This window comes from Equus caballus, chromosome 15 (assembly GCF_041296265.1).
Source record: "Equus caballus isolate H_3958 breed thoroughbred chromosome 15, TB-T2T, whole genome shotgun sequence".
NCBI lineage: Eukaryota > Metazoa > Chordata > Mammalia > Perissodactyla > Equidae > Equus > Equus caballus.
In genome coordinates this window covers 57,769,331-57,796,399 of record NC_091698.1, presented here as the reverse complement: position 1 = coordinate 57,796,399, position 27,069 = coordinate 57,769,331, and the positions used below count along the sequence as shown (strand labels likewise).

Genomic DNA, 27,069 nt, shown 5'->3' with positions numbered 1-27,069 from the left:
AGCCAGAGTGAGATTTTTAGATCTAGACTGGAAAGGTGAAACACAACTTTTGCTGAAATTTAGATTATGTATACTATCCTTTCGATTTTGACAAAATATTCAGGGTCCATTGGCACTTTTGATTTCTTGGATAATCAAGTAGAGGAAATAAACTTGATCAATTCTAACTTGCACTAAAAATTGCTACACTCAACTGTACTCAAAATAATATAGTTCAAGCTATATAATAAAATTCCATTAACTGAATGACCTGTTGCAATGAAATATATTTTTAAAATACCTTTATGCTTACATGTTAGAGTTAAAACATATATATGTATATGTATGCATATATATATTTAAAAAGATAAAGAAACTATGTATATAGTTTTTTTAGGAGAAAATAGTTTTATTGTACTAGTAGTTTATGTACATATGAGGTCAGTTAACTCTTCAGCTTTTAGTCACGCATAGAAGGATAGCTAAAGATAGCAGATCCAGCCCACTTCATTTCCTATGTGCGCCTAAAGGCACTGATGCTGGATTTTGGCAGAGAAGATAAATTCAAATATAAGAGGATGTAGGTATGTTGATTTCCAGACCAGAGAGAGAAGTTAAAGAAGTAACTTTGTTTTGCATAGAGGTGGGTGGAAAGGACGCTCTCTTCGAAGTAATGTTGGAAGCTTAAATAATTTTCTAGGAGCCTTTCCAAATTTAAATTTTTTGTGTGCTCCGTGTTTCAAATTTCAAATAATTCCAGTTATCTAGGTTTCAATGCAGGCATATGGGTCTTCCATTTCCTGCGACTCATAACTGTCCTTGTTTAGGGGAAGGAAGTTTCAAAGGTGGTATTCATTTTTGTGGTGGTTGTGGTGGTTTTCATTGTGCAGTTTTCTAGGCAATACTTATGAAAGCAGCCCAGGAAACTTTGCTTATCATTGGTTAAGTAACACTTAAAGGTGAGCTTTTGCATGGCAGAGTAGGAAGTGGTGAAAGAAATATGTAAGAAAGTAATCTGGGAACAAAAGCTTTGCCAATTTGTCAATTCTTGCGTTGTTAAAAAAATGAAAAATAAAGATTTGATAATCCTGGATTCTCAGAGCAATAGAATTCCACTTCCATCACTGTATTTCATCCTGAAGAGCAATTTGTCCATCTCCATTATGTTTCTTATTTGTATTCACATATGGGTAGGTATTTCTTTACATTCAGCTGTCTCTTATTATATACTGAAGACATAATATACGTTTCTAGTCTTGCTGCATTGTCGATGGTTTGGGAAATCCCCATATTTTAATAAAAATGTAACTGGTATAGGATTTTGTCTTCCCATTTAATTTAATTTTTCCTGATGCAGCTTACCATGGGTGCTATTTTTCAGGTCATGTTTGCTTCTGTCTGTGGCCCCTTTCTCTTTCAAAATCATAAGAAACATATTAGGAAATGTTTTTGAAACATTTTGTTTTGCATTTACATGGTCCCATAAGCACTTCTTTCAATCATATTTACTTATGCAGAAAGTTATCACCCAAGGTGTATTTTTTTTTTAAGATTTTATTTTTTTTTTCTTTTTCTCCCCAAAGCCCCCGGGTACATAGTTGTATATTCTTTGTTGTGGGTCCTTCTAGTTGTGGCATGTGGGACGCTGCCTCAGCTTGGTTTGATGAGCAGTGCCATGTCCGCACCCAGGATTCAAACCAACGAAACACTGGGCTGCCCGCAGTGGAGCGCGTGAACTTAACCACTCAGCCACGGGGCCAGCCCCCCAAGGAGTATTTTTTTTAAGTAGTTAACTCAGCCTCACTTCTATTTTTTTCTTATTTAAAAGTGTTTTGTTTTGGTTTTTAAGGAGAAGTCTCATTGACAGGAGAATACTAAGTTTCTTTCCCAAATATGCAAATGAAAAGGGGAAATGAATGAGTGACTGAACTTTTCACTTGCATCCAGATGTCTTGGTATTCCGCCATGGTAGCCTGAGTGTGTGTGTGTGGGTGCATGTCTACAGGCCTATGTTGTAACCTGGTCCCAGGTAGAAATTGGTGAGGTCAGTTCTGGGATGGTCGCCAAAATCCTCAGTTGTCCTTACAGGTTTGGGATGGAATGCAAGGGCTATAATATGCAGACAGCACCTGCCCACCAATTCCAATGGCCAATTAGAGGAATGGCTGCTCTTTAGGGACAGCACTCGTGGTCTCACCGCAGATCTGACATAATTCCCTGCCTCTTGGAAAAGGGACTTAGTTTGGGTCAATTCAAGAAATTATTCTTCACATCTTCTCCAAAGAACTCTGTTGTGTAGTATTCCTGACATTCCTATTTGCCTGCAGAGTGACCGCCTTTCCGTGGTGAGGAAACGTGATCTCCACATTAGCAAACTGAAGGGGATTTGAGACTGTAGTATAAATGTGTTATTAAAATTCATTTCTTATATGGTGAGCCATATCTAATTTCAGAAATTGATTTTATCAAGCAGAATCAGCAATATCTTTCTGTCTGTAGTTCACTGCTACACAGACACATTCTCTTTTAAATGCCTTTTCCTCTTAATACTGGGACTATTATCTGATGTCTGAATCTGAGTGACATACTCCAAATCCCGTCTGCTGATCTACCTTTCAAATATCCCGGTGTCCTCCTTGTTTCCCATTTTTTACTGTTCAGGCCCTCCACAGAACATCATTGTCCCAGCAGACCTTTTATCCAAGGACTGTTGATCACAGCCCAAGAGCTGTCATCCTATTTGCATTCTGTGGATGCATCATTATTCACAACATTTGATGTCCATAAAAACACATTAAAACTATTTCCTTGAGCAAAAATAATCAGCTCTCTGCTGTACATATCATTTGTATACTCAAATTGTAAAATGTAAATTGATATATAAGAAAATGGCCCATTAACTTTTTCATTAATGACAATAATACATTCTGTACACCAGCAGCAGGAGGATCCCGCCTTTACTTCAGCGACCTGAATGGGAAATGGGGCCCGCCTTCTTTTGCTTTTTTAATTTCATAAAAATGATGGGCGTCGTCAAATAGAGACACTTTTATGTATCTTATTTGTCTTAAAATATGGAACTTTTGTTTTATTATAAAATTGAAACTACCCTGGTATATAGGCTAAGTGCTTTTTTATAAAGAAAAGGAAAAATAATTATTTACTATTTGAATATGCCCGAGGACAAGTTTTCACCATGGATAACATGTAATTGTCTTAAAATGTTTATTATATTTCCAGTACTTAGTTAAATGCTTCTATGTTAAATTTAAAATATTGAAAAAAATCTTAAAATATTAAAAAAGGGCGTCTTTTGTGGCCCGATAATTTTCATGAGATAGAAATTTGTGATTAATTTGAAAATACTGAATATAAATTTTTGTTATAAGACGTGGACATTTTTATGAAATTTCATTAGGATTTACTTTGATTACTTTTTGTTGGAAATTAGTGCATGCTTTTTATACCAGTGAATATTGGATTAATCATCTGACTTTTTCAGGTATTAATAATAGTCATATTCTTCCAAGGTACAGGATTTAACTCCTCTCGTGCCTACATGACCAGTTGTCAAGCTGCAACATTTGGTCAAAACATAGATTAATAATTTGTCTATCATGAATACATCATGCACTAACAGATAAAGAGCATCTGATATTAACTGAGAAATAAAATCTGCCTTCAGTAAATTGCGTAGAAAAATTACACAGTACATTTAAATTACCATTTGCTTAGCAACATGCCCTTGTAGCCATTCCAGTGGGGCTATAAAATGATCGATTTACTTTAATTTTCTACTGAATCCTGAAAAAAAATGGCTATCAGTAACCTATCCCTTCATCATGGCATGCTGATTCACTCTGTGTATTAAATTTACTGGCAAAGAGCAAGACGTTAACAAAAAGTAACAGATAATGTGAACATTTCATGCATAATCTGTAATATGAGATATGTATTAATAGGGAAATTATGATGCATTCAATTATTCTGAAATGCCTTCCAGAGATGTTTTGATTTGGCTGCGCTCTGATAGTAGCGGCACAGCGGGGAGCACCTGAAGTGATGAATAACCTAATCTCCTAATCTCAAAATGGGCACTAGTCACAGCCAGCCTGGGAGAGGCCGGTGGAACAAACCACACTTCACAGCCACGGCCACTAAGAAGAATGCAACAAAAACAACAACCCAAACAACAACAACAACAACAACAACAACAACAAAATAACCAGCAGCCCAGCCAGCCACCCTGCCACTGGGCCTTTTAATAATAAAGAAATGAAATGCACATCTCTAATGAATGCTCTTTCATCCCCTGTGATCTCACAGGGCTAGATTCTAATCTGAGAGGCACCTTCCACTCTTCTCAGCAAAACTTACAAGACAAAAGGCTATAAAAATGATTGCACTTGCATTAGTGCTGTTAGGACTCCGGTATTTATGAGACATTATGTATGCACAAGAACCCTTGCTAATTTGCCACGTTTCATGCACACCTGGAATGATCTGCCACACGTATACATTTTTTTTCCTTCTTAATTTCCGAAGAAAGCCTACCACAACAGGAAACTGTTCATTTTGTAGCATAAGCCCCATGTTCTCTAAAGCTGCCTAGGTGTAATTAAGCATCTACATTTACTTCTGCGCGTGGGGAACAATGGTCTGGCTCCTTGGAGAGGTCAAGCAGGATTTATTTTATTGTGTACAGAGTCAGAGCAATGAAGGAGGCTGTCAAGATAGTAACTGGTCATTCCTCTGCCAGTTATGTGGCCCTCTCTATGTAAGAGCAAGGCTGTGTTTTGTCCCCCCTCTGATTTACTTCCCTTTTTTCATGGGATCATTGCTACAAAACTATTAGTTAATACCCTGCTGTAAGGAAAATAAGTCCTGAGGAAAATATGCTATGCATGTATGCCTTCCCTACCCCCAAATTGCTTGATTGCAGCAAGCTCACTTTTTGATTAATGCAATTTTGCATAAGGTAATATTACACGAGTGTATTACTTTTCAGTAATTATTCAATGGAGTTAATATGGCAGACTTCTTGAAGAAAAATTAGAACCGTGGCGTCTCATTTCTCTAAATCCCCAGCACTGTTCAGTAGGGTAACAATAATAATTATGTATAAATAAATAAATTTCTTTTATCAATGTTCACGAGGGCTGGAAATAACGGGCAGCCTCATCCCCAATCAGAACGCTCACGGTTGTACTTTTTAATTAGCAGTGTTCCGAGGGGCAGAAATGATTTTATGTGCAGTTTTGTTATGCTGCAGTTGGGGAGAGTGACACAGTGATTTGTTATAACAAGGATCTTTGCAGTTTAATCATTGTATAAAATTATGTGTGCTGTTTTGCTTTCGCTTTCCCCTGCACCTTTGGGTTTGAGCCACTCCAAAACGGAGGACAGGCAAGACTCCCTTTCCTAAAGCAATTTTCTCTCCTCTAGGTCCGATTTCACGTGAGCATCATTTTAAACTCCAGCAAGATGTGGTTCTGTTTAACTAGCCCTTGCTTACAGGGGTCCCATGCCTACTCTTATGTTTCCTTACCATGATACATACTTTGCGGTGCATTTTTCTCACTAATCATGGTTTAGCAAACAAGGAAGGAGAGGGCCGCGTTTTATGAAACTTTCTGAAGAGTGATGTTCAGTTTATTTCAGTCTTTAGTATACTAGAATGTACAATTGCTCTGAAGATAAATAAAAGATTCCGCGGGTGCCACTGGAGAGCAGAGCAGCATGTCTTTGCCGTTGCTGGAGACTTATCTGATTTGGATTTGTATACCTCATGGGGAATGGCAAAATATTGGAACAGACGGCTTGATATTTCCGAAGAATATAGTGGGCTTTATTAGCACCAGTTTCGCTCCCTGACTGACGGCTTTTTCAAATTTTTTATCTTATTAATCCGTGCTACTGTATGTAAATGTTATTCCTCTCTGCATAAGGGAGGCAACCAGCGATTTGTAATAAATGCTTATGAGTGCCTGAGGCTGCACTTAAACTTTAAAACATCTATTATTAAGTTGCAAAAAAACACTGTAATGGCCGATAGTGACCTCATAGGAATTTTAAACTGTGGTCTGCTCTTCTGCATTAAAAACAAAAAAATTGCCTCAAGTTAGAATTATGAGCAATGCTATTTTAACAGCTGCATTTTGATTATTAAAGTGTGTTTTACAACTGAATTACAATGCTTTTATGGACTCTAGGTATAAGATTTAAAAAGGTCATTAAACATAGTTGGGTTTTGTCACAGTAGGTGTCATTGTAGACAATGGACACTGCACAATCTATTTTATGTCATCGCACTTAGGATTTAAAATAGCGTGCAGGAGCATTTTAGTTTGTTTAACCATGTAGATTACTATAGATCTCTCAAGGATTTTTGACAGTTTGCAGTCTGAGATGACTACTTTCATTATTATTTTATTAATTTGACAAGAAACCCTACAGATTTTCTGTGTATCACTGATCCATTTGTCCCAGAAATAATTAAAAATGCCAGCCTGGAGCAACAGACAACAGATACACTTCTGGCAAATCAATGTTCAAAAATGCATTGCTTGTACTGGAGCCAACTCTTTAGTCCTGAAACATTTCTACATTTTCTCAATCTGATCGTATGGGCTCATTGACAATAGGTATTGACTCATGGTGTAGGTTTTCCAAATGCAGGACCTTTACATTGATTTATCCATTATGTCATATGCTGGGTACTATATGTAATGTTTACATCTCTGGCTATACAAATACAGGGTGAAGTTGCTTTTCCCAGGGCTGCCTCTGCCGTACACGGCTCAGCAAGGCGGTAAACGCAAACTTGAGTTGGCCTTGCCCGTGTCCTGCCTGTTAGCAACTTATATGTAATCTTTAATTTTCTTTTCATTAATTTGGCATGGTGTTATGCTTGTGATTAGCTGGAGTCTGTGCCATCCGTGGAACTGATTTCTGGGTGCCTGATTGTTGATGAGGACATGGGGATGGAGGTATGATAAGGAGTATAGAATCCTCAAAATATTTGACAAAATGTCACAAAGGATTGTATTTGCATGTAGTACTGTGGGTAGGACATGATGATTAGTGTGCGGTGCGTCGCTGGCACTGCATATCCGAGCTCATGCAGATAACATGTCTGCTGTACAGCTTTGAATATTGTATATGTACTTTGAACATATCTATGACTAGCAAAGCTGTCATTCTGTGGAAAAATGTAGCTGCACAAAAGACAATACTGGTTTAAATTTTTTTTTAAAGAGGACATCTTCTAAATAATTATTATCATGCTAATAACATTTTTATTCTTTTGTGTATAATTAAGATCTGCCTGTCTAAGCATGAAATAGGGTTGAAATCGTGAATAAGTATGCTATCCTTAACCTATTTAGTAAATCAGTTTTAATTTGGCTTTCTTTAGGTTAAATCATAACAATAGCATGCTGTATACAGAAATCCACAATTCCTGGCTGTAAAGAGTCTTGGAAATATTTAATATTTAGCAAAGCTTCCCACAAAATTAAAGAAGCTCCTGTTATGAATGTTAAGTGCTGAATCAAAAATAATGATTCAACAATAATAGCAGTCGTATATTTTTAAAAAGTTAACATTAACTCTTTATATCTCAGAGTGAGAAATACCCCAGCAATTTGATGTTTTGACCTCTTTGGCTTTGGCATGTGATTTTTTTTCTGACGTGATAAAAAAATTAATTTAAGATTCATATTCCACCTACTTTTGAGAGAACTTGAGGTAGCAAACAGGGTAAAACACAGTGAAAAATAAGCCATTTAGGGATAAAACATAACAGGTTATGTAATTTAATGATCACAAACTGTTTTGGAATACATCATGCCTTTTTATTCTCTTAAAATAGGAATATCTGTTGTTGGTGTTTGGTTATTTATTTTTTTTCTTCTGTAATTTCATGGCTAATACCTAGCCAGGCAATTATGCTAAAAGAAATTATCTTTGTCATTTTGCACGGGTTATTCTTTATTTTCAAGGTACTTATGTCTTCTATAACCTAGCAGATTCCCTTTTCTCCATCCCGATTGTAACCATTTGCATACTGTGATTTATAAGGTTATTGGAAAACACCTCCATTTATCAATTACGAGAGAGCACAGACTGCTCGGGAGCAGTTCAGGCAGCATCCTTGGCAAGTGAAATGTCTAAGGGAGTGGGAGGGGAAAAAGAAGGAAAGGAAAAGAAAATGGCAACAGGAGGAAAGTGGGAGTGCGAAGAACTGGTGGTCAGTGGTGCTTCTGCTTTCATTTTCCTGCTGAGCGCTGGCTGCCCTCTTCTCACAGCTTTCCTGGTATTGTGCACACAGGCCCCTGCCATTTGATTTCTCCCTCCATATTTTTGGTCCTCACACTGTTTTTCCATGAATCTGTATTTGTTTTTCAGTCATCAGCAAATATGTTCTGAGTGTCTATGCTCTGTGTACGCTGTTCCTGAAGGCCTCGCGTTGTGGAGAGCCCCATGAGGAATATGAAGGAAGTGACTGTGGGACCTCCTGTGGCCCATTCTCATGGGCCAAACAAGATTATACAAAAGTGCCAATTAAAGATAAATTGAAAAGATAACATGAAACGAGTGCTAAGTGAAATCATTTGTAAAATGGTTTCATTATGGTGTCTGACATGTCATAATTGCTTAATAAATGATAGTCAATAATAATATCGTGATGATGATGATCGTGGTAACACTGATGCCAATAAGCACTTTAGCAGTTGTTACAGGGAAAGGGGCTAGAACCAAGCAAGTGTTTCTACCACTTCTGAAAGCCTTGGCATGTGAATGAGTTTTCCCTAGTGGAAACTGCTTTGATGGGAGCTCCCCTAACACTTGCTGCATGCCCCTCACCCCACTCTCCCACCTCCTCTACTCTTGTTCTTTCTCCAGAGCATTTATTCCATTCTAATCTACGACCTAATTTTGCTGTTGGCTGTTTTTTGGTCTATCTCCTCCTACTTGAATACAAGCTCCATGAGGACAGGGATCTTTGTTTTGTTTGTTGATGAATCTCAAGCTCTCTAGTAGTGTTTGGCATGGGGCAGGCCCTTAATAAATATTTCTTGAGTGTCGAATGAATGGCTGCTGGCTCGTCTAACTTGTCCACCTCCTTCTGTTTCCTAACCTCATGACTTGACTCCTCTCCCACCTTGGATACCCTTCTAACAGCACACTTAGTGGCCAGCGTGGTCATGTTTGCTATAGTGAGTTCACTGTGCTGGGGAAGGAGAAGAGAAGAATTTCCAGCGCCGGCTGTGTGACATTATGACAACAGTGCACCCGCAGTAAGCTTCTGGGAAGAGCTGGAAAATCCAGTTACAGCCTACTGATCTGTTTACACATTGAGTTGAGTTCTTCCGGGCAGAATTTTTGCTGATATACTCACTTCTCTGAACAGTGCCCTCAAGCAAGCATAGTGAAGTGAAGAGGCTTTGGAATCAGGCAGACCGGGTTGGATCCTTCTCTCCCCCCTCAATGCAGACCAAACCCATGCAGGTTCTTAGCCTCCCTAAGCTCCACTTTCCTGATAACGGAACTGAGCTAATCAAGACAGCTGCCTCCTCGGTGCTTGTGAGGAATTAAATGAAATGCTAGGTGAACTCTGCACAATTCTGGGCAAGCCAGAGCTCAATAAATGCTAGCCAGTGAAATACGACTACTACTAATTATTAGTAGTCTTTGATTATTGTTCTTGTTATTGTTTATTTTGGCAACAATCCATTATGTTTTGTTAAATGTTATCTAACATGTTGTGGTCTGTGTTTCACACAGTTCTCTCTATTATCTACTTGCTTCTCCTTTAAGTTATTTTTTCCCCTGTTTATCAAGGATTTAAATTACTAGAAGGATTTATTAAAAAAAACAAAACTCAAGGAACTAGTTTAGGAGAATATACTGAGACTCAAAGTTATACTTACTTTAAAATTAAGAAAGTATTATTTTTTTCCAAGTTGTGATTATTGATAGAAAAGGAGTAAAGTTATGTGATTTGGATGAAGCACAATGGAGAGAGGAAGGTAAAGAAAGAAGTTCTAAACCATTCACCATCTTGATTTTGTTTTTAATTTACACACACTTGAATCACTAAACCTAATTTTTTTTTAATGTATCATGACTTTTTTCCCCGCTACCTGTATTTCCTTGGAAGTAATTATTATTTGTCTGGGGCCGGCCCCATGGCCGAGTGGTTAAGTTCGCGAACTCCGCTTCTGTGGCCTGGGGTTTTGCTGGTTCAGATCCCGGGCGCAGACATGGCACCACTCCTCAGGCCATGATGAGGCCGCATCCCACATAGCACAACCAGGGGCACTCACAACTAGAATATGCAGCTGTGTCCTGGGGGGGCTTTGGGAAGAAAAAAAAAGAAGATTGGCAACAGTTGTTAGCTCAGGTGCCAATCTTTAAAAAAAAGGAAAATTATTATTGTCAAATAATGAATTAATTAGAAGGAATTAATTAGAAGGAATTATCTATATTTATCTCTATATCTATATATAGAGAGACTGAATATCTCCAAATTGGGAATATTTTCCGGAAAGAAATCTAAACATAAAAAGATAATTAATTTTGAAAAAGAAAAGTGATAGAGAAAAGTTGCACTAAATACATTATAAAACTGCAATAATTAAGATGAAAAAAGAATTTAGAACTCTACCGTACACAATATATGAAGATATACTTATGATCAATTAAGAAGTTAAATGTAAAAAATAAATCCAGAAGAAATATCTAGATGCGATATATGGTACCAACTTATAGATCACAGTGTGGGGAAAGCCATTTTAGAATGAAAGCATAGAAAGGAGACATACAGAAAAATTAAATAGGTTTGATGAAATGAAAATTAAAATTTTATTTATGCCAAAAACGGAAAGGCAAAAAAAAGCCCCAAGTGAATATTTGGAACATTTACAAAAGACAGTGTTAATATATATATATATATATATCTAAAGAGTTCTTAAAAAAATCAGCGAGAGAAGAATTTTCCTAGGAACATGTGTCCGTGAACTCAGCCTTCTTCCTTTGTCTTCTTGGGAACTCTCAAAAAAGCAACATGGAGAAAGGAAAGCAAAAACCTAGCTGGTGGGGCTGGCCCCGTGGCTGAGTGGTTAAGTTCACGCGCTCCGCTGCAGGCGGCCCAGTGTTTCGTTGGTTCGAATCCTGGGCGCGGACATGGCACTGCTCATCAAACCACGCTGAGGCAGCGTCCCACATGCCACAACTAGAAGGACCCACATACAACTATGTACCAGGGGCCTTTGGGGAGGAAAAGAAAAAAATAAAATCTTTTAAAAAAAAAAAAAAACTAGCTGGTATTTTGGATTGAACTAGAATACAGACTGTAGAATGCTTGCGAGGGCTGCCAGTAGTGTTTGCATGGATCTGTTTGGGAGAATATGGAGGACACAGAACCAACAGCACCAGGTGCTATAATTCTCTGATACAAATGTACTTCCTGGAGTCAGAGACACACCATAAAGGACAGTAGGTCGATTCTTAGTCTGTAAAGAGGGTTCAAAGGTGAGGTTGAATGGGGAGGTGACAGAGCCACCCCCTCCCCTCCAAAAAAGCTCACCATGCTGGAGGAGGTGGAGATGCCATGAAGAATTATGAACATAAGCCACATTGGCAGGAAGGACCCTGGCTTTATCTGGGAAGAGATTCTATGGAAATAGCTAGCCTGGGTCATACCTGGTTCCTTCACACTTATAGCAACTTCTTACAAACAGCTCACGCTTCCAGAAATACCCCAAGTCATACAATACGCAGATACAAATAGAAAAACACAAAATGGATCCAGCATCTATAAAGGATGAAATTTAAAAGGGAGAGAAAGAGCACCATCATTTATTGACAAAAACATTCACTAGAACAGTGTTGCTGGGACAGATGAAAATTGTGAATAAATGTGATGCCATTATTTTTCTAAAAAATCATCTCCTTAAAAAAAAGCAAAACCACAATGCAGAAATGCAAGAATTCAGGAAAGAAATGGTGAGGGCTAGAAAGAATGAAAAGTGAGCTGGAAAAACTCAGGAAAGAAGTGGAAGGAAAATAATGAAATACAAACAAAAAGGTGACATGGGAAGCATCATTAGGCTAAGAGACACTGTGGAGCCCGTGATAAGTATATGGGGTAGAAATAAGACAAGTCAATGAAATATAATAGGTATAAAGAAAGTGATAAAAGAAATTAGAAAGAAGATGGTAGAAATAGAAGACATGAAAAGGAGACCCACCATTAATTTATTTGGATTCCTTATGGAAGAAAACACAATACTAATGAAATGAAACAACTATTTAGAGATATAATTTGAGAAAATTTTCATGAAAAGAAAGACTGAATTTACTTGTTGAGTGGGCCCTGGTTCTAGGAAAATTGACCCATTTCACTCAACACCAAGAACATTCTAGCAAAGTTATAGGACTTGAGCAGCCAGGCAAAAAAGAGTGAGCCATTTTTGAGGGATTAAAGATCAGGCTGGTCTCAAACTTCTCCATAGCAATTTTCAATTCCCAAACATAGTACAATTAAATCTACAAGATACTTAAGGAAAGAATATATGAGTGGTGTTTTATAGTAGTCACACTCTCCTTCTAGTATAAAGACTATAAACCAACTGTTTTGAACATGCAAAAAGTCAAGGTGCATTCTCACAGTGAGCTCCTCTAGAGGAAATTACTAGAAAATGAACTTTAAGAAAATAAGAGATAACTTCAAGAAATACAGCAAAAGGACTGGCAGTGAACATTCTATATATTTGATAGAACTAAGACTAACACCAACACAGAAAACAGAGTGACAGACAGAATGTAAAATTTATAGGTTAGCAATTCTCAAACTTTAAGGTACATGCGAATCACCTGGGAACCTTGTTAAAGTGCAAAGTCTTAAAAATTAGGTCTTGGTGAGGGCTGGGATTCTATCGTTCCAACCAGCTCCCAGCTGATGTTGATGCTGCTGGTCCCTGGACCACGCTTTGAGTAGCAGTATATCATTGTAAAAATAATATCACCAAGAAAATAGAAGAGGAAAGCAGATGGAAAATAAGATTTGTGACTATTTGTTCATCTGTAATAGCTGTGGATTAATATTATCTACCACTGATAAATCAACTTGTAGAAATATAACCACTTAGTAGTACAAAGGTAAATGTTAAATATAATACTATTCACCAAAATCAAGTGGGGGAGGAACAGAATGGGATGCCAAGAAAGAGAAAACATGATACTTTTTTCATTGCTCATAGTAGGAAACTATTTGATACAGCCCACAAAATTAGAGAACCAAAGATATTATATAAAGATATAGCTATAAAAGTAATCATTAAAACAAATTAAAAACCACGTTCTTAAACATTAGATCTATAAACATGCAAAAGAAAACAGACCAGATAGTAAAGACTTAAAAAACAATAACTACAAAGAAACATAAAATAATACGACAGAACTAAGACCAAATACATTTATCATAGCAGTATGTTGTCATCTAAAATCAAATATTAAAGGACTAGTGATCTAAATTTGTATCACAGAACAAACTCATTCTGTATATCAGAGTTTCTCAACCTCCTCACTATTGACATTTTGGGCTGGGTAATTCTGTGGGTGTCTGTGTGGGTGGGAGGCTGTCCTGTACATTGTAAGATGTTTGGAAACATCCCTGCATTATTCCCAGTAGATGCCAGTAGCACCCTGCCCCCCTCAGTTGCGACAACCAAAAATATCCCCAGACATTGCCAACTATCTCCTAGGGGGGCAGAATCATCCCTGATGGAGAGCATCTATTATATATAACCCATCATCATGCTTTCTGAGAAAACATTAGAAGCATTCTTACTTATGTTAGAAATAAGGACAGGATACATGTATCAAAATGATTTAGAAAAATTGAAAGATAGGCAAAGACATGCCATGCAAATGTAAACAGAAAAGATAAAAGGTAACATGGTATTAATATCAAACAAAAAGGAATTCAGGCCAACAGCTTTATATAAATAAGATGAAGACAGTCCCTTTGTAATACTGAAGAATGAAATTTGCAACGAAGATATAATTGTTATTTTATATGCACCAATACCATAACACTAACATATAAAAAATATAAGAAATGCAAAGAAAAATAGGAACACAATAATAGTTCACCTCTTATAGCCCATGATTAGATGAAGTGAAAAAAAAGTAGGAATACAGAAGACAAATAATAGATTTATGTGTTGTGTGTTTAGTTCTATTCCATAAAAATAGAGGGAAAACGTTATTTTCCAATAATCATGAACTCTTACCCTGATCACGTCCTAAGCAACCAAGGAAACCACAATTGTCTCCAAAAATATAAATAGCAAAGCAAACATTTTCTGATTACAAAACAACAACACTAAAATTGTTAACAAAATCAGAAAATAAAGTTCCCTATGTCCTGGAAGAAAATGTCTCAACTCTGGGATCAAATAGGAAATATAAACTGAAATTTCAGAATATTTAAGAAATGGTGACCACACTATAGTAAATATTACAGCTGATAGGATATAGCTAAAGCAATGTTCATAGAAAATTCATAGCCTTTAATTCCTATGCAAATAAATAATGAAGACTACAAAAATTAATTATCTGATGTAAGAAGGGACAACCAAATGAATGTAAGAAATAAGAAGGAACTGCAGAAATTAATGAGTCAGAAAAATGGAAAAGGAACAAAAATGGTATAGTTAAGCTGTTAGCTAAATTATTAAAGATAAAAAAGGGCTAAAATATAATTCACAAAGTTAGGGAAGTAGAATAACCACAAAATTGAGGAAAATAAAATCAAAGGAGACTGACTACTCAGTATTTTGCAAATAAATTTAAAATTTTAGGTACAATAATTTACTTAAATTGATTCTAAAAGAAGTATAAAGTAGATGGGGCTGGCTCTGTGACATAGTGATTAAGTTTGGTGCAGTCGGTTTCAGTGGCCCACGTTTGTGGGTTCGGATCCCAGGTGCAGACCTACACCACTCATCAGCTATGCTGAGGCGGTGACCCACATACAAAATAGAGGAAGACTAGCATGGATGTTAGCTCAGGGCTATCTTCCTCACCAGTAAATAAATAAATAAATAAAAGTAATATAAAATATAAGCAAATATTTTTCCATAGAAGAAATAGAAAACATTTTCAGTTATTCATACCTCCCTCTCCACCCCCCTCAATAAAAAAACAACCAACCAACTTCTGATGATTTCACAGGAGAATTACCACCAAATCTCTAAAAAGCAGATAATTCCAGATCATGGGTAAAAAGGAAAAGTTTCAAAATACTTTTAAGAAATGAGCACAACACCGATTTGAAAACAGCAATAATAACACGTTTGAATTTATACAAAAACTAAATGATATGCCAATGTTTTCATGCCTGGCTTTGCCTTAGCTTTCCCAGATACTGACGGTGCACCTTCATAGTATGTGATATAATTGGCTGGTGTATAGTGGGAGTGGGTCACTATTGGGTTGCTGTTTTTTGTCTTTTGTTTTTAAAGCTCCTATTCATTGTAATATGGAGTCAGATAGGATAATCACTGTTCTAGATCAATGTCTCTCTACAATATCAGTACAAAAATCCTAAATAAATAATAGCATTTGGAATCCAGCAGCATATTAGAAGAATAATACCATATGGGCAGGATGGTTCAATAATAGGCTATCCAATAATATAATATTAAGAGAAGAAAAAAGGATGTCCACAATCAATGTTTATTATTGTACTAGTTGAATTGGCCAATGTAAATAGGTGAGAAAGAAATAAAAAGAATAAAATTTGGCAATGAGTTGAAAGTATTATGATACAAATGATATAATTAAATACTTTGAAAAACCAACAAAATCAACTAAAAGTACTACAACAATAAAACCATTCAGATGTCAGGATGCTAAGTTAATTTACAGATGTCAATACTTTCCACATTCATAAACAACAAATTAGAAGATATAATAGGAAAAAACATCTGTTTTACAATAATAATAAAAAAAAATAAAATTCATAGGCATGAGCTTAACAAAAAATGTAAGAATTATGTGGAGAAAATTTTAAAATACTTTTGAAGGCCACAGAAGATTGTTCGAACAAATGGAAAGGCATAGCATGTTCTTGGATAGAAAGGCTGAACATCATTAAGATGCTAATCCTTCCTGAGTTTACTTATAAATTTAACATGATCCCGATAAAAATACCAAGTCTTTTTTTCTTCAAAACTAGACAAGTTGATTGTATAATTCATATGAAAATCAACACGAATATCCAGGAAATTTCTGAAAAGGAAGACCAACGAGGAGGAATTAGAAAGACATAGAAAAATGTATATGGTATGATATGATTCGTATAGAAGAAAAAGAATATATATATATATGCACTATATATCACACGTGTGTGTGTGTGTTTGCTTGGCTTGCATGTGCATATATTGTCCTCCGGAAATATAAATAAGAAACAAAGAAGACTGATCACCGAGTTGGGGATATGGATGCGCATCTAATGCGGGATAGGGGTGGGAAGGATGTTCTTCAGTGAGTACATTTTTATAAATTTTGGTGTTTGAATCATACAATTGTATTTATGTATTCCAAAAATAAATAAATAATTATATAAGCAAAATATAAACCTATTGATAGAAAAATAGGCAAAGGGCAGCAATATGAAACAAAGAAATGTTGAAGATCACTAATCAAGGAACAGAAATGAAAGCAGTAACAATGATGAAACTTTGCTGATGCTTTCCATATGTTAGGTCCTGACAGCTGCTTTGTATGCATTGTTTAACCTAATCCTCAAAAAACCCTGTGACATAGGTACCTATATGGTTTAAGGAAATTTTTAGTTTTTTGTTCTTTTTCATTTCCAAATGTTCTGAAATCACCATTTTTCTTTTTATTTGCTGTGGAGACATAGTAAATATTTAAAAAGAGATCTAGTGTTCTTAACCATCTTGTCACTCAGTTGTACTACATTATTTGCCTGAAAACTTCTGAGCTTTTCTATCAAGGCCCCTCATTTTGTGTGGTTAAAAAAGGTTTAATGGTTTCTTTTTTTTTTTAAAGATTTTATTTTTTTCCTTTTTCTCCCCAAAGCCCCCCAGTACATAGTTGTATATTCTTCGTTGTGGGTCCTTCTAGTTGTGGCATGTGGGATGCCACCTCAGCGTGGTTTGATGAGCAGTGCCATGTCTGCACCCAGGATTCGAACCAATGAAACACTGGGCCACCTGCAGCGGACCACGCGAACCCAACCACTCGGCCACGGGGCCAGCCCCAGGTTTAATGGCTTTTTATTGGTTCACTATGTGTTGTCAAATTAACTCAGAGAGGTTATAACAAAATTCCTTACATGTGATGAATTTTATTACTTAAAAACCGCCCTAGAGCCATCAGTTGGTTAACAAATCTCTTTGGAATCACCCTCTGTGTGCAAGGTGAGCTGCCTAGTGCGGAGTGTGATAGACTTCAGGAGGATCACTGAAAATATAGATCTGGATGCCATGGAGGGAAGGTTCAGTGGTGGTCTTCTGAACTCAGGACATGTGCATTTAAAGAAGCCAACCCTACTTAATAAGAGCAATAGTTAAGTTGATAATAATAAGGATTGCTTAGCTAGGGGATAGACTACTGCAGACTTCAAATAAATGAGGACACATCAGAGGCAGAAAAATCATAAAGCTCGTGAGACCTGCTTACCAGTGTTCAACCACTTATTAGCTGGATGACTTGGAGAAAATTAATTAATGAAACTGACCGGTCTATGCTTCAGCGGCCTCACAGATAAAGTAAGATAATCCTGATACCTAACTCACAGGGGTCTGGTGCAGATTCATATACAGAAAGCTCTTGGGACACTGCCCAGCACACGGTAAATGCTCAATGCATGAGAACTGTTGTCTTTTCTATTAAAGTCCCAGCTCTCTCAGACAATTTTTGGAACTAGTGACTCCAGAGATACTCCGTATAAGCAGAGAGGTGCTTATAGAAGATCAACCATTTCCAGCAACAATTGAAAAATGTGAAGGAGATAAAAGGAGATAGAAACAAAAGAGGAAAAGGAGGGAGAACAGAAAAAAAGCAAGAAAGTTTGCTGGCTATCAGCAGTGGTTGTGGTTATTAAAGTCAACAGTGAGGGTAATAATAACACAAAGTGACACAGGGATGAAGATACCGAAGATTAGAACTCTTCTCTGTTATCAGGGTAAGCAGAATCCACCCACAGAAAACTGTAGAAGAAAGCACAGGGCATCTCTAGTGTGCATGTTTCTGGAACAACTCTTCACACCTTTCTACTCTGAACTTTGAAGGCCTAAGATGTCATTATATGATGCTAAGCAGAAATATTTCTAAGTGATAATTTGTTTGATAGCATATCATAGCTAGGTCTATCTCAAAATCCATTGCATATTGCAAATTCCGATTTTCCTCTAGTAAAAGGCAAAAAACAAAATGATTATAAAAATGGTGCAAAGTATAAAAGATGAAATGAGTATCTTCACATGACTTGGAAGGATTAACCCAGGGAAATTTTGATGGGACTCACGTGGCTCTACTCACTTCATTCCAACATAGACACGGAGGGTCATGGACAAAAGGCAAGAGGGCCTTTTGGGCTATTTCAAAAAGTGAGTTGCAACCACTGCTGGGGTCAATACCCATTCAAACTCCATTCCTGTATCATTTATATGTACCTCTCCAACAATATCTGTAGTGCTTTCAGTAACCAATGTCACTGAGATCCACAGGCCTGGCTCCCGGTCCCTGAACAGTAAGTAGTCAATATTATTATTTGTTCAGCACAAACATCTGCTAGGAGAATTGTATTATCCCTTTTATAGAGATGAATAAATTGAGTCTGACTAGATTTAAGTAAATCATTCCAAAATCACACAACTAGTAAGTTAGGATTGGATTGCAGGCATATTTGACAACAAATTCCTTCTTTTTCACATATTGGTGCCCAGAAACTTTAGTGCATGAATTTGTAAAATCCATTTTGATTATCAGAGTCCTATATGTTTTTATCTAACATTTTTTTTTTACTGCGTTCCAGCTTTTTGAGCTTTCCAAAAACATAAGATGTTAATGTCTTTATAAATATAGATATAGATGTTTGCTACATATTGAGAGATTTTATAAATACACACACACACACATTTTTGTCTCAACTAGGCTGAGTCCCATCAGCATTTCAGTATGCTCAAGTCTCTCCCATCTTCTACACACACGCTCACAGAACCCAGACCAAAAAAAACCCTCCTTCCATCCCATGCCTCCTTCAGCTACTATTCTATATATCTACACCCTTCAGAACAAAAATTCTAAAACCAGTTGCCTCTCCGCTCTCACTATTCTCTTAACTACCATTTGTTCCTCAACTTACTCCAATTTTTCACCACTTTGCTGAAAATGTTCTTATGGCCACAATTCTCTTCATTTTTTATAAATCTAAAGGCCACTTGCAATTCCAATGTTCTTTGACTTCTCACAGTGATTTGATACTGTTAGTCATTTCTTTTTTCTTAAAAAGTTCTCTTTTCCCTTGAAATCTGTGACAACTTAGTTGCTGCTTTTCCTTTTCCCTCTACTCTTCCTCAGCCTCTTTTGTGGGCACCTGTTCTATGAGTCTGTCTTCCTTGGGCTCCATTCTAGGTCCTCTTCTTTCTACACACTCCACCTACTCGATCTCATCTATTCTTGTGACTTTGCTGCTATCTATGGCTCTGGTGCATCCTCCTTACTGATCTCCAGGCCAATCTTTCCAACTGCTTACTCAACATGTCTTTCTGGACCACAGTCTCAGAAAATCAAGATCAAATTCAAAGTTTTTCCTACTCCCATACTCTAAACCTACACAATCTCTATGTTCCTCATTATGACGGTGGGAGTATATGAAGCACAGCATTCAGGAAATATTTATTGAATGAATTCAAGAAACATAAGGTAGAGAATTCACTAGGTTTTTTTCTTCATAGCTCAGTAACATATACATAGGGGGTGTTTAAGAAATGTTTTGTAAAGTAGCATATGATCATCCTTTCTGTAGCGTGCGCAGAGACCCACTGCAATGTCCCTTCCATACAAGCTCACATCTTGAACTTGGTTCATAACCCTCAGTGCCCTTGGTGACACTCATGGGTAGATGACTGGTCTGTGGGGCTCTGAGTTCTCTCTGTACAATGCCCACAACTTGTTACTGGACCTGAAATTCTATAATCCGAAAGTGGCCCGTCAATCTATAAGGTGATCGTTAAATCAGAATGTTTCTAGCAAGAACTAAGCATGAGCAAAATTATGCAGTCTGGTAAGTTAGTGAATTAATAAATGTATGGAAAGAAAAAGGAATCAATAAATAGAGAGCCAACAGAGACTGGGGAGATGCCTTTACAAGCCAGCAATATATTGAATATTTTAGATAAAATATACTATATTTATTGAGGAGTTACTTTGTGCCAGAAAATGTTCTATGAATTTAGTATGTATTGATTCATTTAATGCTTCCAACAACTTTTGAGATGATTATTCTCATGTTATACGTTAGGAACCTAGGAACAGTGAGCTGAGATAACTTGCCGACGGTCATGTGTTTGTGAGTGATAAAGCTTAACAAACAAACATATTATGGATGAACTCAGTAAGGAAGGCTTGATCCAATCAAATAATGAGTGGGAAAATGACATAAAGCCACAGTTCACAAAGGGGACACACGTTAGTCCATAATTACATAGAACATTGTTTATCCTCTTAGTAAAGATGAAATGCTGTACAATAAAATAACACATTTAATTTTATTTCTCTTAAATTAGAAAAAAGAAGAGCGAGAGAAAAAGAGAAGAGAGGAAGGATAGAGAGAGAAAAAAGAGAAAGAAAGGAAGGGAGGGAGGAGGAAAGGAAGGAAGGAAGGAAGGAAGGAAAGAACTAAGGAAGGAAGAAAAAAAGGGATTTCCTAATATTGGCAAGGTTGTGGTGACGTTGGCAGGTTCTATGACAATGGTGTAGTGGGTACTGCACTTAGAAAATGATAAATCAGATGTTATAGAGGCCAGCCTGCTAGCTCAGCAGTTAAGTTCTCATGTTCCACTTTGGCGGCCTGTGGTTTGCCGGTTCGGATCCCGGGTGCGGACCTACACACTACTCCTCAAGCCAGGCAGTGGCAGGTGTCCCACGTATAAAGTAGAGGAAAGTGGGCACGGATGTTAGCTCAGGGCCAGTCTTCCTCAGCAAAAAGAGGAGGATTGGCAGCAGTTGTTAGCTCAGGGATAAACTTCCTCAAAAAAAAAAAAGTTATAAAGAGTCTCTTTCTGAGATTTTAGCATAAGGAAATAATTAAAAGAAAAAGAAAGCTTCATGTAGCAAAATGATATTGCATATAATCTGAGTGCCATGATAGAATGACATCATAATTAATGAAATCTGTAGATTATTCAAGTATTGAACTAACCATTCTGAAGATGTTATAGAAATATGGAAGATGTGTATGATGTAATGTTAAGAAATCCCAATATAAACTTTATCTTTAATTATTATGTCTATAGTTAATTTTATGGTTATGATATAGAACTGAGAGAGAACATAGAAAAATGAAAACAGTTGCTATTTTAATTTTGATGTTGTGAGTTTCTTTATTAAATAGCATTCTTTTTTTGTTGTTGTAACATCCTTTAGGCAATATGTGAAATTCAGAAGTAAACCAATGAGCTAGATGAAATACAGGAAAGCCTTGTAAATATTCTGTAGCATTATTTTGGAATAAGCAAAGAGACACCACTATGTACTGGGAAGAGCCTGGGGCTTTGAATACAAACTTCATTTTTGAATACTGGCTCCAGCATGTGGTTTTAGATCAATCACAGCCAATTTGACCCTTACTTTTTCTCATCTGAAAAAAAACCTGGGCACTTGTGTTAGTAGTCAATAATGTTTAGTTGTTTCTGAAGTATTCCCTCCTATGATTTTCAAGAAGCAAAAGGCAAATAAAAACCAACCAAACAAAAATACAAAAGCCTAAGCCAATTCTATCAATTCAATCAATTGAAGAAGACTTCATTTGGTTGTCTCTTCTCTGGATCAGTGTCTTCTTTTTTGGTTGTTGAAGCACTAGAAATTATATGTGTTTGGGGAGTGGAATCTTTGCTTTATCCAATTATTGAAAATAGAGCTGTGTCTATCCAGCATACTGGTTATCACATCTATGTCTGTGGCTGTCAACATGAGCTATTTGGAAAATGGAGGAATAGGATGAAAATTCTTCCAAACTCATGAGGGCTACTCTTCTCATCTTCTGATTCAAAAATTGGAAATGGTCATCCAATTAACGAAGGACTTGAAAGTGAAAAGACTAATGCATTCTTTGAAAACTTGGAGTCTTTCTCTTTGTATTGCTAATGCTTTCCTCTGCAAATAGAAAAGTGTGATATTCACACTAGTGGTGGTCCTCTAGATGATTTTAGTTAGCACATAAATTAAAAAAAAATTAATAGCTATGTTTTTATTTTAATGTGTATTAGAAAAGTGGTCACCAAAGTTTACCATGCATACTCTAGGAATTATGCAAGATGATCTATTTTGGTGCAAGAAGAAAATATTTGAACTTCTACTTATATTCCTTTCTTAACTTATCCTTTACGTTTTTCTGTTTGTTACAATGTGAATAATATATTTGTAATATGTGTACATTGTTATAAATAAAACAATACATGACTAGATGTACATTCTCAAAAATTTTAGTTATACGATATGTGAACCAAAAAATTTAGAGGCCACTGTATTAGGGAAATATTGGTTTTCCATTTTTAATGTGATATAAAGATTCCTTTAAGAGTAGAATTATTAGAAAGGCTTAACATAGAATAAATAGTAGTATAGATAGTAGCATAGATGTGTCACAACCGGGATAGTGAGACAAGAATTACTAAAGTTTGGAAACCCTAGCAGAGAATGTTGGATGTTAGAAGGAGGATGACGGTATTCAAATAAAAACATACTGATGTACAAGCCTTTGCCCAAGCTCATGGTTTTCTGGGAAAGTTGGTCATCCTGGCATGGCAAAAGGTCATTAACCCTGATTAAAAAAAGAGCAGAGTGGCATTTGATAGAGCAGAATTAAAAGACTAGTGCCAGGTCATAAGGGGGTCATGGGTTCAGGGGTCAGCATCTGCTTCTACGTAGCCTCCATTTACTAGTTTCAGACCTTACCTTATGTTTAAAGCTCTATTTCATAACTAATTTGGAGTGGAGAGAGGCTTGACATTCCCATGGCTTAAGGAGAGGTCTAGATGAGAATAATTCATTCAGTCAAATATTTTACAGATATCTTTCTTGCAGCTCCCTCCCCGCTCCACCCCCCACAGAAAAAAAGTGGAGGTGCTGCTGGAAAATGAAACTGAAGGTGCTTACCAGGGCAAATTGCAAATAAATCCTAAATGGTGTATTTTTGACACACTAAAAATAAAATAAAGTATCCTTCCAGAGTGTCATTTATAAGTTTGTATCTGCTTTGATTTTTTTAAAGGAAAAGTAGAAAATAGGCTATATATCTTCCTTAAGACATTTGAAGATCAAAATGCTATAAAAGAATGTCTTCGGATTTTGATCAAATAGTCTAGTTCTGAATCTATGTAATTCAATTAGATGAAAAGTAACCACCATGATGTGAGAATCATCTTTTCTAAACCACTTGAATTATGGAGATCGAGGGAAAATAGGTTGTTGGTTGTTTTTGCCAAATAATTAGCTATTATTAACATGGAAACTATAAGTCAGCAAATGGACTGGAAGAACACCCGCAGTACTTAGGCCAAAGCAAGAAATTGTTGGTTGCTGGTTTTTTATGCTTAGGAACATTTTTAAAAACAAGCGACAAAAGCCAGTCCATCTGCATGATGATGGTTTTGGAACCAGTTTCATTTTTGGTTACCGGAATTGGAAGCAAGCTTTTGACCCTGCTTTTGTACCTGCTTCCATTGACTTCCCTTGCAGGACTACATAATTGTGTATATTTAGACATTTACCTACATTTACCTCCTTGGAATTTACCTACACTTGTCACTCATGGGTGTGAATGCAGGATAAGAGGAAGAAGGCAAGGAGATGTCTAAGAATCTCAAGGTGAGCATTTTCCTTCTCAAGCATCCTGGGGCAGAGAAATAAAAGCCCTGAAGACCTCTAGCTGCTAGTTAAGTACGACTCACTAAGTACTGACCTTTAATAAATCTGTCCGGTCAGACCCTTTCTTTTCCTTAGAGAAATATAGGTCTGGAAGGGATTTTGAGCTGTCATAAAATTCACCTATGCTCATTTTGGTCAGGACTAACCTGAGGCTCAGAGATGTTGGTCCAAACACTTTTTTCTCATTCCAGTGGCTGAAAACTCTCATTGCTGAATCTTCATTATGCTATGACTTATTTCTTCTTGTTGTGTTTTCAAGGTGAAGAAGCCCTATAGGCCTTGGGAGAATAAGTTTTTATATAGGAGGAAATATCCTGAGGAGCGCTCCTTCCTAAGTACTCACTTAAATGTGCATTGATACTGGGGGTTTGCTGGTAGACTTAAAGCCATTTGTGTGGTTTAAGTCATGCCAATTGCCTTTAGTTTTCCCTCATTGGTCAGCAAGTCTTATAATCCAGCTCATCTTTTTCTTCTTTCATTTTGTCCGTGAGAGAGAAGCCCATAGAAACACACAAACACAAAGATAGCAGAGGCCCTGTTTAAGCCTCTGCTTTTCTCAAAATTTTTCCTGTATCTCATCTGAATTCAGCAAGTGGGATCGAGGAAATAAACTGAACATGAGAAGAGGGAGTTGATGGGGCAAGGACTTTAGGAATATTATTGTGTTTCTAATAGCTTCATGTGGGTTGAGGGCCATCTGGATGGCATTATGGGAAAAGGGCAGCCTGCTGGGATATTTGGAAGAGAGTCAGGTTTATTAGATAACTTGTGCAATGCAATTCAGATTTTGGAACACCTGAAAGGAATAGAGAAGTCAGGGAACTATAAGAAGAAATATTTGATTGTCATATGGATATTCCAGAAATGAATATGACATTATAGATGAGAGCAGTTGTTATTCTGGAGAGCAGAGAAGTACATTGTTAATATGACCCAAAAAACCAATGTGGAGTTACTCAAAACAAAGAAGATAGAATAAGTGTTGATTTGTGGGAAAGTACCATGGACTTTACAACTGATAGAAAAACTTGCGGTTTCCCCCTCTTTTTAGAAGCAGCATATTCTTTTTCTTTCTAATTTTCTGTTTCCTTTCAGTGTTTAGCTCATGTTAAAGATGCATTCTGGTTCTTAGAGTTTTTTTTGAATCTTGTACCACTGTTTAGGACACAAACTATTTTTTCCTCATTTATTTAAATAGGAATACTTTAGGGAAAAACCTACTTAAGAAAAACTATTGCATTTATATTTTATTGTTCAGATGATATGTACGGTATTATACGCCAGTGTTTCTCAAACACAGGAAGGTGATCTCCAACTTTAGAAGAGTGAACTTAAACTAAAGTATATGGTATGATAACAGCTTTCAAATCTGAACTTTTATAAGTTTGGCTTATGTAACTGCTTAAAAGAATCCACGTGAAGGCGTATGGGGCAATTGTCGTTTTTTACATTTAGGACATTTTAAGTTATGGGACAGTCATTCATATTTACCAACAAAACTGAAACAATTTGCTGAATCTTTAGGTAGTAACTTGTTCCCAATGGGGTAACAAAGACACAAATATAAATGGCTGTATATGGTTACATAATGGACATCCAAATAATTTAAAAAGGGTATTCCTTTATAAACTTAACAGTTTCATCTGTGTATTACATATATATGTAGGGGCTATAGATGGTAGGTCTCTAAGAGGGTTTTAAAAACATATGAAAGTTTTTGTTTTGATTATATTATGTATATTTATATAATCATATAAATATAAAAATATATATTTATTTTTCGCAAGAGAAGAATTTGTAACTATGTGTGGTGATGGATGCTAACTAGACATATTGGTGATCATTTCACAATTTATCATATATTTAATCATTATATTGTACACTTGAAATTAATATAATGGAATATGACAATTATATCTCAATAAAGATATGTACTTATATAATTATAATATATTTAATAATTAAAATGAAAACATATCTTTAAAAACCCTCTCCAATCCCTATCATCTATGACCCTACTTTCGGAACCATTGGTAAAAACAATTACTTATTCCTATTGGTTTAACTGTCAGATGCTATTATCTCTATGAAGAAGAAGAGAGGGTAGGGGCAGATGAAATAAATCCACACAGAGAGATCATTATTAGATGTTAGGTTTGTAGGATATGTAGCAGTTGCCCAATTCAGCTACCTCATGTTGACAGAAAACTGACCCAGTGAGATTACATGATTTATACCCAGTAACACAAATAGTGACTGACGTAAGACTCAGCCCAAGGATTCCTGACTTCCAGTTCTGTGCTTTTTGTAGTACAACTACTCAAAAGAAACATAAAGGCCACTTTTTTAATCATAGAAATGGGAAGAAAATAATATTTGGCTAATGGGGATACACATAAAGTTAATTTTTTTTCGTTCCAAAGTTTTTATTTTTGTTGGACTAAATGAATTAAAAATACATTCAGCTTTCTTCTTTCCTTTCTTTTTTCTTTGCTTTCAAGTTTTGTAATTCGAAATATTATTAAGATAGGAAATTCTTTTCTCTTCTCCAGTTGAAGAAAAATATCTCATTTTCTAGAGTCATTTAAGCTGTGAATATAAGGAACTGACAAATGAAGAGTGGATATTGCTTTTTGGGGTGATGTGGAATACAGTGGAAATGCTTTGGGGGTATCAAACCTGGAACATCAGATCTGAAGGGAAATTAACTTCTCTGTGATGTTCTGCTTCATTTTATGCAATTCCATTCAAATTTTCACCCCTCGCCAAGCTCTGCTTTACCCACTTGGACTGTATCATACATTAGCTTTTGGGGGGCTTGGTTTTCTATCTGCCACTCAAATGCCAATCATGGATGTCAGCCCATTTGTTTCCATGTTACCTTTCACAGAACTC

The 27,069-nt window shown here is 36.4% G+C and overlaps 2 long non-coding RNA genes across 5 annotated transcripts in view; both read left to right on the top strand.

Moving 5' to 3' along the window:
* LOC138917858 (uncharacterized) overlaps positions 1 to 4,264 on the top strand; it is a 55,682-nt gene extending 51,418 nt beyond the window's left edge. The window contains exon 3 of the long non-coding RNA XR_011426441.1: positions 3,983 to 4,264. This is a non-coding gene — a long non-coding RNA (uncharacterized lncRNA). The remainder of the gene's footprint in view (positions 1 to 3,982) is intronic.
* LOC111768098 (uncharacterized) overlaps positions 1 to 27,069 on the top strand; it is a 592,572-nt gene that overhangs the window by 315,494 nt on the left and 250,009 nt on the right. The gene's annotated exons all lie outside the window — the stretch shown is intronic.